Raw genomic sequence first — 17,923 nt, 5'->3', positions numbered from 1 at the left:
AAATAAAGCCTAATATAAACATCACAAGAGAGAGTTCCAAATCCATGTGCTTTCTGGAAACATTTTATCAGTTTGTCAAGAGCCATTGACATAAACAAACTATAGGAAAATTGGACTCAAAGCAGAGATGACAAAAAAAGCTGCTTAAGGAGAAACTAACACAGTAAGAAAAAAAGTACTTCCCTAATGTTTTTTTTGTTTTCTTTTTCCTGCCTTTCTGAGACCAGACAGCAAAATTACAGTGGACAAGATGGTTAAATGCACATGTGAGACCTAAGTATTCCTTTAACTAACCACCTAATCTAAAGTAGAGTTTTTCATAAATATCTAAGAGTAGAAATATGAAATTCAATTGTATAAGTGACATCTATACAACTGTTGTAGATTCTGCTGCAATAGAGTTACTGCTTCTGTTCTGATGCAACCAGAGTACATATTTCGGTGACTTAAAGTGCTGAGACAAGTGTTGGATTAGAGTCTCAATTTTATACTCAAGAGTTCAAGCCCATGGCAAATGTGATTACTACAGCAATAAAACACCAACATTAGTAGTTAATCTGGGACTGCTGTATCAGCACAAAACCAAACTAGAGCATAAAAACACATTTTCATCATTTTATTTCACCAAGTAAAATGTAAAAGCAGCAAAAATATACTGAAAGGCATATGTTAAAACTTATCCATGTTCTTTTTCCCTTTTAATAGACCATATGCCAGAACCTATGTGGGATACTGAATACAGAGACCTGAAGAAAACATTTTTAGCAATTTGTAGGGAAAACCTCAATAATTAGATTTCTAGCAGTTAGGGTATGTGTATTCAGGATTTGAAAATGCACTCTAAAATACCTGATTGGTAACTCTGTTCTAAATCATCTAAAATATCTAAGATTTAGTTTATTTAACATAAAAAATGGTGGATATCCACAGCATTATTAAAAAGATGAAATGAAAACTGAAATGCAAAGTGATTTGAGAAATTTAAAATTTCTCCTATTTTTTGCTTGAAAACATCTTGCTCCGACTTCCACTGAAAATAATTTTTTAATAAAAGATACTTTTTTTCATTTTTTAAAAGTTTTAAGTATAATTTGATTTAAAGATACTTTTTTAACAAAACGGATAGAAAAGCATGATTAAAATGTTTGAATCTCTAAAATCATCATGCCTATAAGAAATCTAACTCTTCAGTTTTTAGGCCATGACCAAAATGCCCTGACCTCACCAGGTGGCAGCTGATGCCAGTTATGAGCAAAGGTCTCGAGTCAATGGCTGCCTGGGTGCTGGCATCGTGGAATGCATTCTGCAGTCACAGAAGACGGCTGCATATTTCCTATCCCAAGATAAACACTGAAGACATTTAATTTTTGTCAGACTGTTCTGAATATGCTTATCTGACTGGTAAACTGTTTGGAACACATATTTTTTGAGCTGCAATCTATTAGTGAATTATAATAGACTAATAAGGATTTAAAATGTCAGTGCTGGAGTTCCTGTTGTGGCATAGAAGAAACGACTCCAACTAGGAACCCCGAGGTTGTGGGTTCAATTCCTGGCCTTGCTCAGTGGATGGGGGATCCGGTGTTGCTGTGAGCTGTAGTTCGCAGACACAGCTCGGATCCTGCACTGCTGTGGCTGTGGCGTAGGCCAGTGGCTACAGCTCCTATTCGACCCCTGGCTTAGGAACCTCCATATGCCTTGGGTGCAGCCCTAAAAAATAAAATAAAATAAAACAAGACAAAACAAAATGTCAGTGCTAAATAGATGGCTCCATCCTCAAAAACACCCTAATAATACTGTGATCTATCTAGTTACTCTTCTCTCAAAAAATTTGCTACAGATTCTTTGGTCGTTCTCATCTATTACTTTGGCACTCATAAAACTGTGACTAATTCAGCCAAGAAAAAGAAGTAACTTCAGATTTAGCTGTTGAAAATGCTATCACGTCTCATTTTATCCACTTAGTCATGTTTTTCTAATCTCATTTTCCATTCTCTCTGTCATCCTTCCTTCCATTTGCTACCCTCCAATCCTATGAGACAGAGACCACAAGTGTCCGCCACAGCAAATGCAAGCTGCCCCCAGATAAATGTGTCAACGAAGGCCTAACAAAGTGAAGACTGTAAGGAATGTACAGAATTTTGTGTTGTTTGTTATAGGGAATCTGTCATTGACACTGATGACCTATTGATCTTTTAAACTCATCTAATAACTGTTCAGAGGAAATGCAGACAATGCTAATTTTCAGAGACTGTAGATTGCTTTAAAACTATATGTAATTAACTGTGAGCTGAAACTATCTTGCTGACTAGCAGGTACTCAGCACTGAAACTTCTCAGGAAGAGTGGAGTGGTTTAAGACATCAAGAGAGAGTTGCAGATTTAACCAAGAGAGTTAAAGAAAGAGAACAGACTAATTTCAAGCTACCTGAAAAAGAGCTGCTAGGTTTCAACCCACCTTTAAACACTATAAATGTTCAGAAGTCTCTCCTACAATTATGTAAGTTTCTCCTACAATTATGTAGCAAATGGCTCCAATTTTTTTTTTCTTTTTTCTTTTTTTTTCTTTTATTTCTAACTCTCCTTGAACCAATTCTAGATCAGGGTTAAAAGGCACCAGACCCTTTTCTTTTTTTTACCTACCTGAAGAAGATCATCCAGGAAAACCCTGAATCATTCTTGCTCCTGGTAATAGGACTATATATGAATGCAGGTAACATTCCCGAAGCAACAGAGTCCTTCATTTAATTGTAAAGAGTGAAACTCATCACTTAACATAGGGAAGGACCAATCTACAGAGCTCTCCCTTTCCAGGGCCAGAGAAATATCTATCACCAGAAAGTGTAATGGTTATGGATCAAAAACAAGCCTTCGAAAGAAAATTCCTATAGAACAATATGTGCCAATTTCTTGGGAGGGTTTACTTAGCCCTCCTAGTGTCTATGTCTTATCATAAATGTCAAATGTAATATGGCTGAATATACCACTTTCTCCTTTAAAAATACAGTGAGGTCCACAGAATTTTTCAAGGATTAAATGTGCAAGAAAGAGGATGCTTAATCAAAATGTCTGACACGGTTCTGGATCATAATGGGGGCTCTATAAATGCCAGGTTCTTGGTTTTGCCCTTCTATTCCTGTCTCCTTCCCTCTTTTTTCTTGTCTTCACCCACCCTCCTTCGTTTTATCTATAATTCTTTGTATTAAAACCATGATTTTGATTTTGATTGAGTCAGAAAACTGATCGAAGCAAGTCTAATTATGTGAACTCATATTTTTAATGATCTTCCTTTGCCCTCAGTATTTTTCAAGTATTTTAAGACTATAGGGCAAGTTAAATATTTAGGAAACTTTTTTTGTTGTTCATCAAAATTCGAATAGACAAATCTTATATAAAACTGCTTTCATTATAATTTGCCCTAAATCTTAAAAAAAAAAACTAGCAGGGTAATTTTGTAGGGACATAATGTTCTGTGAGGAAAAGTTACGAGTAAAGTGGCTTAGCCGTCTCAAAAACTCAACTTCGGTACTTTCTGCTGAGGCACATATAAAAGTGCTCTTTGTTTCTAGTTGTCACTCTTTTTCGCCCACAGATACTGGTATCTCTGTGGGAGAGAAGGAAGAATTTCTGCTATCTGCACCCCTTCCAGGGTCTCCTTGACTTTCCATTTCATTTCACTCCCTCCAGAATTTCATTCAGAATAAAAATTCAGTAGAGCACATGTAAAAAGGATAGAGCGAGTCCCATTACTTAGTCATGTGCACGTTCCCCCAGCAACTCTAAGCAAGCATTACACAATCCATTTTAACCTACTTCCGTTCCCCCAGGCCAGAAGCCAGAACTGTAGAGGGAGCAGGTTGCGCAAGTATGGTGATGGGAGGAGAACTGTTCTGCTAACCTTCCGGCCCTACTAGTAAGCGAAATGTTAAGACTAACATCAGAGTTTCACATCACAATAAATCACTTGCATTTCCCAGGTTAGCCTCAAGATGGTCACGGTAACACTTCTTCATCCGAGGGGTGCTTCGTTCTTACTATATCTTGGCTGTTACCATTTCAACCTTCAATTCCCCCAGTGAAAACTGGACCAAACAAATGAAACAGTGTTGGGGTAGCTGACTCGATTGCAACTCCTCTCTTGTTCAAAGTATTAACGTCTTGCTCTCTGATTTCCTTTTTCTAAAGATACCACTTTTCATGTAATTGCACATTTTTCATGTGTAGGAGCTTACATATTCCAACAGGGAATGCCCCAAACAATAGGTACTGTCAGTCTCATAATTCCAAGAACAGTTGTTTGCCTTGGAGATGCTTTGCCTCCTCTTGATTTTAAGAAATCAGAAGTCCCATGGCTATACCCACCAAAGTTATGCACAATTTGCCTCCAAGTCTATCCAGCTCTTTCTCCAGGCTATTATGAATCACTTGCATCATTTCAACTGATTAACAGTCCTATTTCTCCTCCCCTACTGTTCACTGGCAAATGCATCTTTCCAAAGGCAAGCATGACTTGATTTTGTTACAAGGCAAAAGGGAATTTTAAAAAATTGCTGTTTGCTATTTCAGCATGTTCTTTATGTTCCAACAGGGTCAAAGGGGGTACCAGCACATGCAATTCTAAAGAAATCAATTTTGCCTTCTCACTTTACTATCTTGTTTTCTCTCCAGCTGTACACTCAAACTAGAAAATAGCCAACATACAGGTGCACTTCACTTATAAAAACATCTAAAATTAACCAGTTTAAACAGTAAAAGATGTAGTGGTAAGATTCCTTCCTAATTGCAGATTCACCCATTATGAATGGCATGCACTTCAACTCAAATTACAGAAATACTTTGTATGCAAGGAGCAAACCATCATCTTGGATGAAACAACACTGACTTACTTTTCTTGGCAATTTTCAAATACCAGCGGTTTCAAGCATCGTAAACTTCACTTTGCAAATGTGAGAAAGTTTTCATCCTAATGAAGCTAGCATTTTAAGAAATAAATTCAGTGACATCCTACAGTAGACGAAGTGGTGTTCAAAGCACTGAGAAGCCGTGTTTGAAAAACTCAGTCTTGGGGAGCGGATGGCATTGTCAGTCCAGAGTCAGGAAATCCACTCAAAGCAGCTGAACTCTCTCTTCCCTGGGAGTCAGTAAAATCCGTTAGGCACCCCGCCCCACTGCTTTTAAGTCTGGACACAGACAGGGAATCAGACAGATGTTGAAATCCCTCTCCACTTAAACGGTATGCATGGTTTAAAATATATCAGCAGCAGCTCTAGCTCTATATTTTGCCACAATTAGTCACTTGTTTTCAAACTATCAGAAAGAAACATACCTTTTTTTCTCTGGGGAAAAATCCTATGGATGTTCAACCACGGATCAGTCTAGCAATGGGAGGATAGCTGGTTGTTTAAAGGAGAAAAGTCTCAGCGTGGTGAATCTTGCTTCTTTGCAAAAAACGGGAATGCAAAATAAGTCCAACCATTCAGCAGAGCGATACTGACAAGTCCCTTTGAAACCCCCACCACTTTCACAAACCAAAAAGCTGCTCAGCTCAATGTCAGAGCAGCAGCTGAGGCTACTGTGACGTCAGTTTCTCGGAGGCAGCCTTTAGGCCACCTCTTCCAACCAGAGCTCTGTAACTTTAGAGCCTCTCCTACTCTGAGTAAACAACTCCAGGTCCAGGACATTTTTAACTTTTATAAGGGAGCCCAGGATTTTCAAACTTGCCAAAGGGGCTGGTGTTAATATCACACGATGACAATGGCCAATTTTAGATTTTGTTTCTTGGGAAAAGTTAACTCTTTTTTTTACAGGCAAGGATCAGCTCCTTGCATACCTCTCTTTTCCCTCTTCTGCTAGTGTCAGGTTGCACTTTTCGGTGCATTTGGAAGTTTGGTGTCTGGATGTGGCAGAGGAACATGTGCAGAGATTTTATATATACATAATTTCAAAAGATGTGTGAAAATGGATCAGAATTCCATCTAGAAATAAAGTAGAAAGGGCAAACCTCAGGACCCGCCTCCTAGATCTCAGTGATTCTATGACAGCTTTTGCTGCCTATGTGTTCAGTGATGGTGATGTCTTTCCGCTAAAGGAAAGCAGAACCCAGGGGAAAGGATGACGCATTGTGGGAAGAACAAAGACCAATGAAATACTCACATGCTTGTTTTCAGTTATGGAAACTGCAGCCCAAGAACACAGAGAGGCTCCCTAGATCCTGGACGTGCAACAGACCTGGCCTCCCCAGCAAAATGTCCAGGTTGCATGTGAATTTCTACATATATGCATCCATCAGCTCATGTTTGGTTTAACTGAATCAAGGAAAGTGTCCAGAGCCATTTTGCATCTAATTCAGCAAATAAGCTAGATAAAAGCTTAAATAATAAGGTCTTATCCTCAAGTCTGAAGAAATTCTGTGTGGTCATTAAAACACCGCATATTCACTATCACATTATTTTGCTTGCTTCCAGATAAATATTTTATGGGGAGCTAAAAAGTTTACTAAGAGTAACCTGCTCATAATAGGACTTTAGTACATGTAGGACAACTGCGTGAAATTACATTCTGTGTTTTGAAAGCCTGGCATCATAATCTCAAAAGCAACAACAACAATTCGTATAGTAATAATAGTTATGACACATGAGAGACAGCTCTCTGCAAGACTCTCTACTAAGTACTTCTCATATCTCATGAATCTTTATCTTTGTTCACTCTCCCAGAAACTGTTGTCTGTAGGTTATTAGCCCATTTTTTTTCCTGTTAAAACCAAGGCTCAAAGAGGGAAAGTATCTTGCCAAAAATTCACAGAAACTTGACCATGTAGAGGCGTAGGTCTTGGCACCACTTTCTCTAACTGAAGACCCTGGAATTTTGTCACAAAGATATTGGTTTCAATTTCACCGCCACCACTTATCTGTATGAACCTTGAGCCTGTTACTTCCATAAAGGGATAATTGTATTTAATTCCAAAGGCTGTTGTAAGAGTATAATGGGGTACTTAACAGTGCCAGGCACTTAAGAAATGTCAGTTCAGGAGTTCCCGTCGTGGGGCAGTGGTTAACGAATCCTACTAGGAACCATGAGGTTGCGGGTTCGATCCCTGCCCTTGCTCGGTGGGTCAAGGTTCCGGCGTTGCCGTGAGCTGTGGTGTAGGTCGCAGACACGGCTCGGATCCTGCGTTGCTGTGGCTCTGGCGTAGGCTGGCAGCTACAGCTCCGATTCGACCCCTAGCCGGGGAACCTCCATATGCCGCAGGAGCGGCCCAAGAAATGGCAAAAAGACAAAAAAAAGAAATGTCAGCTCATTCTGCCTCCCTCTTTATCATTCTTTATCAGGACAGGAGGAAGAGCCTGGTGTGGGGTGGAGGTGGGAAATCTGGGAAAGGAATTTCCCCAAAGCATTTATGCATAATCATCTAATAAAATTGTTCCTCCTACCCTCTCTTCCACTCCAGACCTCTTAATTTCCATATGCCCTTTGTAAATCGAATCACGATTATTTTCTGAATCCTATCAGAACTCCAGATAACATGTAGCTGATGACAATAGAAATTGTTACTTGGAGTTCCTGTCGTGGCTCAGTGGTTAACGAATCCGACTAGGAACCATGAGATTGCGGGTTCGATCCCTGCCCTTGCTCGGTGGGTTAACGACCCGGCGTTGCTGTGAGCTGTGGTGTAGGTCACAGACGTGGCTCGGATCCCGAGTTGCTGTGGCTCTGGCATAGGCTAGTGGCTACAGCTCTGATTAGACCCCTAGCCTGGGAACCTCCATATGCCGCGGGAGTGGCCCAAGAAATAGCAAAAAGACAAAAAAAAAAAAAAAGAAATTACGTTACTCTATATTATCACTTAATAGTACCTACTTCAATACTCTTTTTAATGGGTGGCCCAGTTGCAGGTGTTATAAATTATATACAGAATAAAAAAACTAGGAACAAAAACATTGAGAATTTCATTCCAAGGTATTTATCAACGCTTTCTGTTGAATAAATGGAAACTGTACATCAGCTAATATTTTTATATATATTAGCTACAATTTCTATGCTACATTTCATACCCAAAAGAAATAAAATAATGAGATTAGATGATAGCATGCAAAGGCAATAAATATTCACACATGTATTTCTGAACCTTTCCACTAAAAGCTTTTAAGAAAGCTTTGTTTTAAAAAAGTTTCTAGGAGTTCCCGTCGTGGCGCAGTGGTTAAGGAATCCAACTAGGAACCATGAGGTTTGGGTTTGATCCCTGGCCTTGCTCAGTGGGTTAAGGATCCGGCTTTGCCGTGAGTTGTGGTGTAAGTTGCAGACGCGGCTCAGATCCCGTGTTGCTGTGGCTGTGGTGTAAGCTGGTGGCTATAACTCGGATTAGACCCCTAGCCTGGGAACCTCCACACACCATGGGAGCGGCCCTAGAAAAGGCAAAAAGAAAAAAAAAGTTTCTACTATTATGTACATAAAATGCATGGATTTTAAAGATTGATGCCGATTTAAAAGATACTATCTCTACAGTGATATTCAGAAGTCTTGAAGTTCCTGATATTTTTAAGCAGGTGTCACAACGGCTGAAAACCTTATGGAAGAAAATGCAATTTGTTGAATAATCCAGTAATCCAGGTTACATTTAACCTCTTTAAGTATTTAAACCTTCAAATATGAAACTGACTCAAACTATTGCTCTATATATTGAAGAGAATTTAAAAGCATCATTAATATCTGATGTCATATTAATCCTATTTCAACATATAACAAAATGTGTAACAAATGCACATTCTACTTAATGTAAAATACATGTAGAAACATGAGCTGCTCTCAGGAAACAAAAAAGGAAAATGCTGGAAAATTTTAAAAAGTCTATATAAATGATGATATTAAGCCACAGACAAAAACATTTTGGAAAGGGGGAAGGAGGAATACTGAGTACATAAATGCCACCAGCAGATGTTGTCAGGCTTAAAGAATTTTATAGCCATAAAGAACCCCTGAAATCGTTTGGTCCAGCTTCTCATTTTACAGTTGAGGAAAGAGGCCTTGATGTGAAGTCATTTGCTCAAGGTCATAAAGCCACTTATTAGCAATGCCAGGAAGAGAATCCAGGGCTTCTACTTTCTGGGGGAGAGCCTTGATGTTTAAAATTCCAAGGAACTCAGGGAAGGGAACAGAACTCAGGGATGGTAGAACTGGGGGCATGAGCTGTTGATTTCTGGCTTTATCAAATCTTAAATTTAGGTTTCTTCTAAGTCCAAGTAAAGGAGAGAATACTTCCTCTTCCAAGTATATCATAGGACTCATGTAACAAAGTATTTATCTCGATGGCTATTTATCTAAAGAAGCTTGTACGCCTCAATAGCGTAAGCGCTTGGTCAGAATACAAAGGCAAAACAATTTTAACTTAGTGATGGAAAAAAATCTGGGGATAAATGCACCAACTTTGCCTTTAGTACACGGGTACTCCTCTAATTTACAAGTTTTCTGTCTGAAGGATTATCTTGAAGCACCACAAAGCATTTATTTATTGAATCTCTTTATGCTATGGTAACCTGGCTGTGTATGAGACCGGGTGGATTCTGATTTCTTGCTTGTATAATTTTTCAGCCTCTTTTTCCTTTACTCTTTAAACATATTTACCAATTAAAAGGGTATTGTATTTCTATTTTTATCGTAAAGGAAATGGGAAAAAAATGGAAAAGAGATGACTTTGAAAAACTGAAATCTTTTTTTTTTTTTTTTGGTCTTTTTAGGGCCACACCTGCAGCATATGTAAGTTCCCAGGCTAGGGGTTTAATCAGAGCTGTAGCTGCTGGCCTATACCACAGCCACAGCAATATCAGATCCGAGCCGCATCTGCAACCTACACCACCGCTCACGGTAATGCCGGATCCTTAACCCACTGAGCAAGGCTAGGGACTGAACCTGCGTCCTCATGGATGCTAGTTGCCACGAAGGTAACTCCTGAATTCATTCTTATAGCGTGTTAAAATTTAGAAGCTATTATAGGTGACAAATTTAACTAATGCTTCCTTCTAGAATAATGTCTGCCCTTAGCAAATTTTCAAAGTGCTCTATGATACATCTCAGTTGCTTAGCAGAACTCTCTTGAATCTTAAATAATCTTCCATCCTTCGGGAGAGGTCTTGGGCATTCAAATTAACACTCCACTTGACGAATATTTGTGAGCACCAACTCTGGGCCAGATGAAGACAAATTTACAAACAAATATGGAGAACATTCTACCAAGTGGATGACCATTTGGTGCTCTCAGACCTTGGCTTACACTGCAATCACTCAAATAGTTATTTTAAAAATTAAAGCTGGAAGTTCCCACTGTGGTACAGTGGGTTAAGAATCTGACTGCTGCGGCTCAGGTCACTGGGTAGAAGGAGGCTGGATCCCTGGCCCAGGAACTTCCATATGCTGCAGGAGCAGCCATAAAAAAAAATTTACTAAAGCTGGAACTTTGTACCAGACCTTCTAAATTGGACCATCCTGTGCTAAGGCCCAGGTTTCTTAATTTTTTATAAAGTTCCACAGTTGATTCTGTCAAATCAGAGTTCTAGAATGACAGAGTTCACATTCTGTGTTAGTACAAGAAATATAATGTTGATACTTACTAGAATCTTTTTGGTGTTATAAAAATCATGAGAGTCACACACAGAGCATTTACTATCCATGGAAGTTACATATTTAGATTGTGGTATTTCAGCTAATGTGCTCTTTTCCCAGTGCTGGATGTTTTCCCCCTAGAATCATGGGATGCTGGCTCTCTCTTCTATTCTGAGGGTTGCTGACATGTCAACAGATTTTTTTAGCCAAGCAGCTAGCTCTGTCATGGGGCTTACATACAGGCATTTCCAGATGATAGAAATATTCAAAAGAAACAGTTTCAAACTCTCTGTTTTGTTTTATTTTTTAAAGTACTGGTTTATATTCTGAAAAAACAAAGCAAAAAATTTTAGAAATGTGGGCTATTTAAGACTAGAGACAGATCTTGATTATGGTGTTCAAATTTGTTTTTAGCATTTCACTGAATTATTTCCAGATTTGTGACTTTGGAGATGATGATAATAATGACAACAAAAGCTAAATAATACAGGGGCTGTTCTAGGGCTACTTCTCATTTCATTCAAGAAAAGGGCCTTGGGAGTCCCTGTCCACCACAAGAGGGCCACTTTGGGTCACTTCTGTTAGCAAGTTCCTGCAGTAAAGAGGGCTAAGAGAGGCCATTTAGCAAATATTATTTGAAGGATGCAGGAATTAATCCCTATTCTCTCTGCCCTGCCCTGTCCCAGGGCATTGCCAACCAACCTCTATTTTCTACCAGAAATGTTAGATTTGTCACCAATGGGTGACAGTATTGTAGTTTTAGTAACTGAGTAACAAAATGCCATTGACAGAGGAAGCAATTACCAGCTAGTCACAACTCTGCACAGAAAAGGAGTACAGCTACTCCCAACTGAAAGAACAAGAAAAATCCCCTGAAAGAACCATGAAACAGACCTCTCCAGTCTACTAGACCCCTCATTCAAAAAGGAGGTAATACAAATCCTAAATGCATTAAGAAAGACTATTGATAGACATACAGAGCACTGTAACAAGGAAACAGAAACTCTAAAGAACCACCAATCAAAATTAGGTAACTCAATCGCTGTCATAAAAACCTATCTAAAGGAAAAGGTATCTCTTTCACTCAGAGGCCATGCAGCTGGGAGAGAGAGGGAAGACCAGAAAGAGGACCCGTATGAGTGGGTGCTAGATTTTGAGGGGCTAATGTGAGAGGTCTTGGTGCCCAGGTGCAAAGAAACCTGGCATCATGATATAAGAAGGCTACGATCTGGAGATGAGGGTACAGAAAGGGAGGGCCACAGTCACACATCAGTGTACCTTTGGGTCCACTTGGATCAGAGGACTTCCGCAGAGTCAGCTGGGCCCACTCTGCACACCAGGGTCTCTCAAACACAGTGCCTTGATGGCTGTGCCTGGCCCTTACACTGTATTCTTTTGTTGTGGTTGCCATCGAAATATTTTGCACAGTGAGATTCCTTTGACTTCATTCTTTCTTTTCCAACCATTTTGCATCCACCCTGCAATTTTTAATCCATCTACTGTCTACAAATATCAGTATTTCAAACAAACAGCTACTGAGGAATAAATCACATTCCCTTGGAAGTGAGAAGCATGACTAAAGGCTTGAGCTTCTCTTCTTGGAGAGCTTTCTCACTCCAACACTTGGAAGTCCAGTTCCGGGGGGAGCCTCATTTCCATTCAACTACCTCCTTTGGCTGCTTTCTTGTGGTTTTTTCTACTACATGGAGTCTAAGCAATTAGAATAATGCTAAGTCCTTCCAGCAGATACACATGTCCTTTTAGGTAAAGAGCTCAGTTTCCAAAAATTCAGAATAAATCAATTTTGCTGGCTCATGTTAAACTCTCCCTCTAAAGTTCTAAATAATTGATTCAGGCCAACACAGAGGATGTCTATTTAAATAGTCTAAGTCCATTTTATCTGTCCAGGAGTTAATACAAAGAGGATGACAGAGGGAATGGATTGTGCAAAATTGCACATGTTCATGAGAAAGAAATGGGATTACAAACTAGATGCTAAACTGAGTTTTCTGACTTTAAGAAATAAAAGATGCTGTAAGACATTCTGGTTTTTACTGTTTGTTTGTTTGTCTTTTTGCCATTTCTTGGGCCGCTCCCACGCATATGGAAGTTCCCAGGCTAGGGATCAAATCGGAGCTGTAGCCACCGGCCTACACCAGAGCCACAGCAACTCAGGATCTGAGCCACGTCTGCGACCTACACCACAGCTCACGGCAACGCTGGATCCTTAACCCACTGAGCAAGGGCAGGGATAGAACCCGCAACCTCATGGTTCCCACTTGGATTCCTTAACCACTGCGCCACAATGGGAACTCCTAAGGCATTATGTTTTTAAGCTCTTAAATTCTCTTCCCTTACTAAGTCATTTGAGGCAAGCAGACACACTTTAAATTTTCAAACACAGAAGGTGAGGCAGGAACTTTTGAAGTGAACTCAAAGAGCTGACTTGCTGACTTCAAAGATACATTATGTGTATCAATATACAATATACGAGCTCAGAAAATAACAAATGTTTTTTATCAGCCTTGAATGGTCACTTATGCATTGTGTTCGTTAACACAGATTATATAAGCAGCCCAACTCGAAACACTCAGAAGAGACTACAGAAAATAAATACGTAGGGAGTTCCACTGGGGCTCAGGAAAAATGAGCCTGACTGCTATCCATGAGGATGAAGGTTCGATCCCTGGCCTCACTTAGTGGGTTAAGGATCCAGCGTTGCCGGGGTCCCAAGTTGCTGTGGCTGCGGCATAGGGTGGTGGCTAAAGCTCTGATTCCACCCTAGCTTGGAAAATTCCACATGCCACAAGTGTGGCCCTAAAAAGCCAAAAAAAAAAAAAAAAAAGCATGCAAAGTACACTTTTCCAGAATCAATAATTTCCAGAGCTCCATCTCTGGAGTAGTATAATAAAGCTCCTGAAATAGTTGCATCATTCCTGAATACTTCAGGGTCTTTTGCCATTTAGCAAAATGATTAAGTCTTCTAAACTTTTCTGAAAGGCTCTAGTTTCTAAATTAGTATAATCCTCCAATCCAACATACTATTTATTTAATATTTATTTTGGTACAGGATAAAATTTTAAATTATTTATTTAATGTATCTAAAAATGTACTGATAATTTAAAAGAAAAATAATCAAAGCAAAAGCAAAATATTGTGAACTGAGCTTGAAATACCCTAAACTGGAATTTTGGTTTAAATAACATGTAAAGAAACATTCTAATCCATAAGTCAAGAAAGTTACATAAATTTTTTTGAAAGGCTGAAAAACTGCTAAACAGCATTGATTATATACTCTTCTATCATAGAAAATTTTATGAATTCAAAAAATCTTACAATTTTATTTTCGGATGTTGGATTTTAATGGTACCCTATCTAGCTATAGGAAAACTCATACAACTATGAACTAAAAAACTTTTATAATGGTGACAATGAAATAGGATAATCAGGAAATGTCAATACATTTAAGTTTATTAAACATAAACATCTGAGGTGTAAGATAAGATGGGGTTCCTTGGAATAACACGGTTTGGCTTAACACTGGGCAGTGAAAGGTGGAGTTTTTTTCTGAAGTTTCTCCTTATTTTTAAGAGGTGAATATTGCCCTTGCTGTTCCTTTCTTCTGATTAAGCAAGGTTGTAACAGTATGCCAAAGTGGTTCCCCAAAGCGTTGTTTTCCCACTTCCTGATATTATCAGATGAGGATTTTGTTTTCTCCGTGAACAAAAAAGCCTGGGTGTTTCTCTTTTAGAACTAGCTTCACACAGCAAGTGTTATTGGAAGGATGCAGGAATTATCCTCTACCACTTTCTCTTTATTACTTAAACTCAATGAGGGCATCTGATCCAAAATGCGAATATTACCAGATGAAAGGGGGCTATAGTTCTATAAGAATATAGCTTAACATCACATGAATATTTGGAGTTAAGGCTTAGCTACCCAACTGACATTCCAAACCTCACTGGCAGCTGAAGAACTAACCCTCTTCCCGATACCACACAGACTGAAGTGAAGGCTGAGGAATGCAGGCCAATACATTCCAGGCTTAGCAATGAATTTTCTTTTGTTCTATGAGTTTGAGCCTATTATGCTTAAAAATAGCCAATTGAATTCTTTATTGCTTAAATCTAGGCCAAATTACCAAAGACCCTCCTTCCCATATCCAAGAATGTGCATGCAAAGGAATTTTCCACAATAAGGTTTAGTTGAATATATTTTTAGCAGGATGCTTAAATAGCACAGTTTCAAAGGTGCAAAGGGGAGAAGATTCCTTGGCTCAGTAATTGGAGGATTTTGTTTTCTTCATGAACAAAACAGCCTGGGATCAAAGGGGAGGGGAAAAAGATACAGGGGACTCTCTTTCTGAGGTCTTGGGCTCCATCTTTGTTAACTTCTCCCCCCCCCCCCCGTTTTTGTGTGTCTTTTTGCCATTTCTTGGGCCGCTCCTGCGGCATATGTAGGTTCCCAGGCTAGGGGTAGAATTGGAGCTATAGCCTCCAGCCTACACCAGAACCACAGCAAGGTGGGATCCAAGCCGCGTCTGCAACCTACATCACAGCTCACAGCAACACCAGATCCTCAACCCACTGAGCGAGGCCAGAGATTGAACCTGCAACCTCATGGTTCCTAGTCAGATTCGTTAACCACTGAGCCACGACGGGAAATCCTTCTTCCCATGTTTATGTCCTGTGATGTAAGGGAGAGATGCACCCTAGATCCTGGGTATCCATAGACCAGCCTGAAGTTCCAAGAAGAAGAAGGCAAAGGACAAGGTCATCTTGTGCTCGCTGGCAGCTTGCTGAGACCACCTTCCAACTACCGGCCCCCAGCAGTCCCCTGAAATAGAGGCAGGTCAATTCCCTGAGAGTGGATGCATTTCTCATTGTACACCCGTACACCAGAGTGTATAGAGGTTGTGTGCATACACACAGGCACAAACTGGGAAGTTGGCTAGGTGGTGGGTAGGGCAGAGTTGGAAAGAGTCGCCAAGTCAGTCCTGTCTCCCCTCACCACTATTTTACTGGTGTTCCATATATGGAGAGCCTGGATGGAGTTTATAATTCTCATGAAATTCTTCTATAAAGTCAACGCCTTAGGAGTCCATAGGTAAGATTAATACCCCTGCTGCCAGGATGACTTTAGTTTCTAACAAGAGATTTAAGGACAAGGCTGGTGTTTTGCTTAGCCTGGATTTTCCTTGCTTAGCTTCTCCTTTTCTGTTCAGGTCACGAGATATCCTTGAGGTATATCATTCCCTCTACATTTATTTATGGTGTCATTCTACCCAAGAACGCCTAGGGCTTTTATTGTGGTTTTTTTTAGGGAAATTGAACATGCTCTCAGGTACCAAATAAACAATAAATTGCAACCGCAAGCCTTTTTTTTTTTGGCATGTCAATGAGAGTACAGTGTTAGAGTTAGCTGTTTACATGTGTGTTCTAGTCAATCAATCAATTGAAAGCTGTAAAAAAGTAGAAACTCAACTTCAATTTCCTCTGTACCTAACCGAGCTGACACTTCAAAATGTTTGTTAGGAAAAGGGTCCATGTTCTATCTTTTTGCTCCTCTTTCAAATCTCTTTATCTACCCTCTTTCATCCAGGTCTGGAAGGTAGAGTCAGCTGGCATCCCTCATTCCTGGTGGATTTGCGGGACACCATATCCTCCTCTCTATGGATCACAGGGGGGAAAGCTTTGTGGCAGAGATAACTGTTTAAAGACAAAGTGGTGATTTCTTGGGGGGGGGTGTGGGGGGATCCTCTTGAGGCTTTAATTCAGCATTTACATGTGCCTGTATCTTCAGGTGTGTGGGTGGCCCTGCACACACATGATGCTCATCGTGGGTCTCCTTGCTGTCATATATGGTTCCTATTTGTCTTCTCTGATGTTGTTTGTTTCAAAAACCTGTTTGAATGAAAGGGGAGTTTTCTAACACTATCCCTGGTGTGGAAAAAATAGAACTGCTTTGTCATTAGAGGTCTTCTGGCAAAGGCCATATGACAAAGGTGGAAATGCTCTAGATATGGATAACCATCGAATGCCTGGAACTTTGAGGTCTACTAAAACCATGATAAACGATAATTCTATATAGCTAGCATCACAGAGTTTACTGTAACCTTGGTGGAGGCTGTATTTTCTTTTTTTCTTTTGTCTTTTTGCCTTTTCTAGGGCTGCTCCCGTGGCATATGGAGGTTCCCAGGCTAGGGATCAAATCGTAGCTGTAGCCACCGGCCTACACCAGAGCCACAGCAACGCAGGATCCGAGCCTCATCTGCAACCTACACCACAGCTCACGGCAACACCGGATCCTTAACCCACTGAGCAAGGCCAGGGATTGAACCTGAAACCTCATGGTTCCTAGTCGGATTTGCTAACCACTGAGCCATGATGGGAACTCCAAGGCTGTATTTTCAAATTTAAATAATTCAAACATGTAAAGAAGTGCTTCTTGGAAGTTTTAAAAATACATATATAAATCCCTGGGTTCATACATTCAGTTACAATTAGTGTGAAGTAGGGTCTCAATTCTAAAAACCTTCCAGGAATTCTGATGTGCAGCTAGGAAACCACTGATCTAGATATTTAGTTCTTGATTCTTCTCGCGGTACACAGAACATTTCAAATGTAAAGCCAGTTTTTAAAGCTACTCAGGGTCCTGAATACCCCTGCTACTTCTGAAGTGAACAGGTGCACTGGATGCCATGCCTCCCCACAGGGACAATATTAGCAATTTGGGCACAACAACTATTTGAAATTCTGACCCCTTTCCTCTAAATGCCAACAGGGCTTCCTGCTCTATTGTGACAACCCACAACACCTCCAGAAACTACCAAATGCTCCGCAGTTAGCTGAGAATCATTGCTTAACTGGCTCTATCTGGCTCCAAAGTCAGTAAGTTTCAGATAAATTCCAGCCCTCAAACATTTACTTTTTGTTCCAGTTCTCCTGCCTCAAATGGTTCCACTGAGATAGTGGTCTGGAGGCTGATCGAGGGTCTAACAGAAAAATTTTCATTTTTAAGGTGGTTGCTTTCCCTAAGATGAAAAAAATTTTAAGTGACACTTAAATAATTGATTAAACGCTTAAATAATTGATTAAATATAGCCTTTACGTTATTTCACTCATTTTTTAAATCATGACGTTCTCTCTAGCCTTTTGAATATATAAGATGAAAAGCTGAAAGTATGCAGTGATTCTTTTTTTATTTTCTTTCTGGTTTTTTTTGTTTGTTTGTTTGTTTTTGGTTTTTTTGTCTTTTTGCTATTTCTTTGGGCCGCTTCCGCGGCATATGGAGGTTCCCAGGCTAGGGGTCCAATCGGAGCTGTAGCTGCC

General features: G+C 39.9%; 1 protein-coding gene across 1 annotated transcript in view; it reads right to left on the bottom strand.

The window, feature by feature from the left end:
• Nucleotides 1–17,923, bottom strand: part of SOGA3 (SOGA family member 3) — a 69,430-nt gene that overhangs the window by 132 nt on the left and 51,375 nt on the right. The gene's annotated exons all lie outside the window — the stretch shown is intronic.

The sequence above is a fragment of the Phacochoerus africanus genome, chromosome 2 (genome assembly GCF_016906955.1).
Source record: "Phacochoerus africanus isolate WHEZ1 chromosome 2, ROS_Pafr_v1, whole genome shotgun sequence".
Lineage (NCBI taxonomy): Eukaryota > Metazoa > Chordata > Mammalia > Artiodactyla > Suidae > Phacochoerus > Phacochoerus africanus.
Note: the sequence above shows the minus strand (reverse complement) of the source record. Positions and strands in the feature narration are given on the sequence as shown.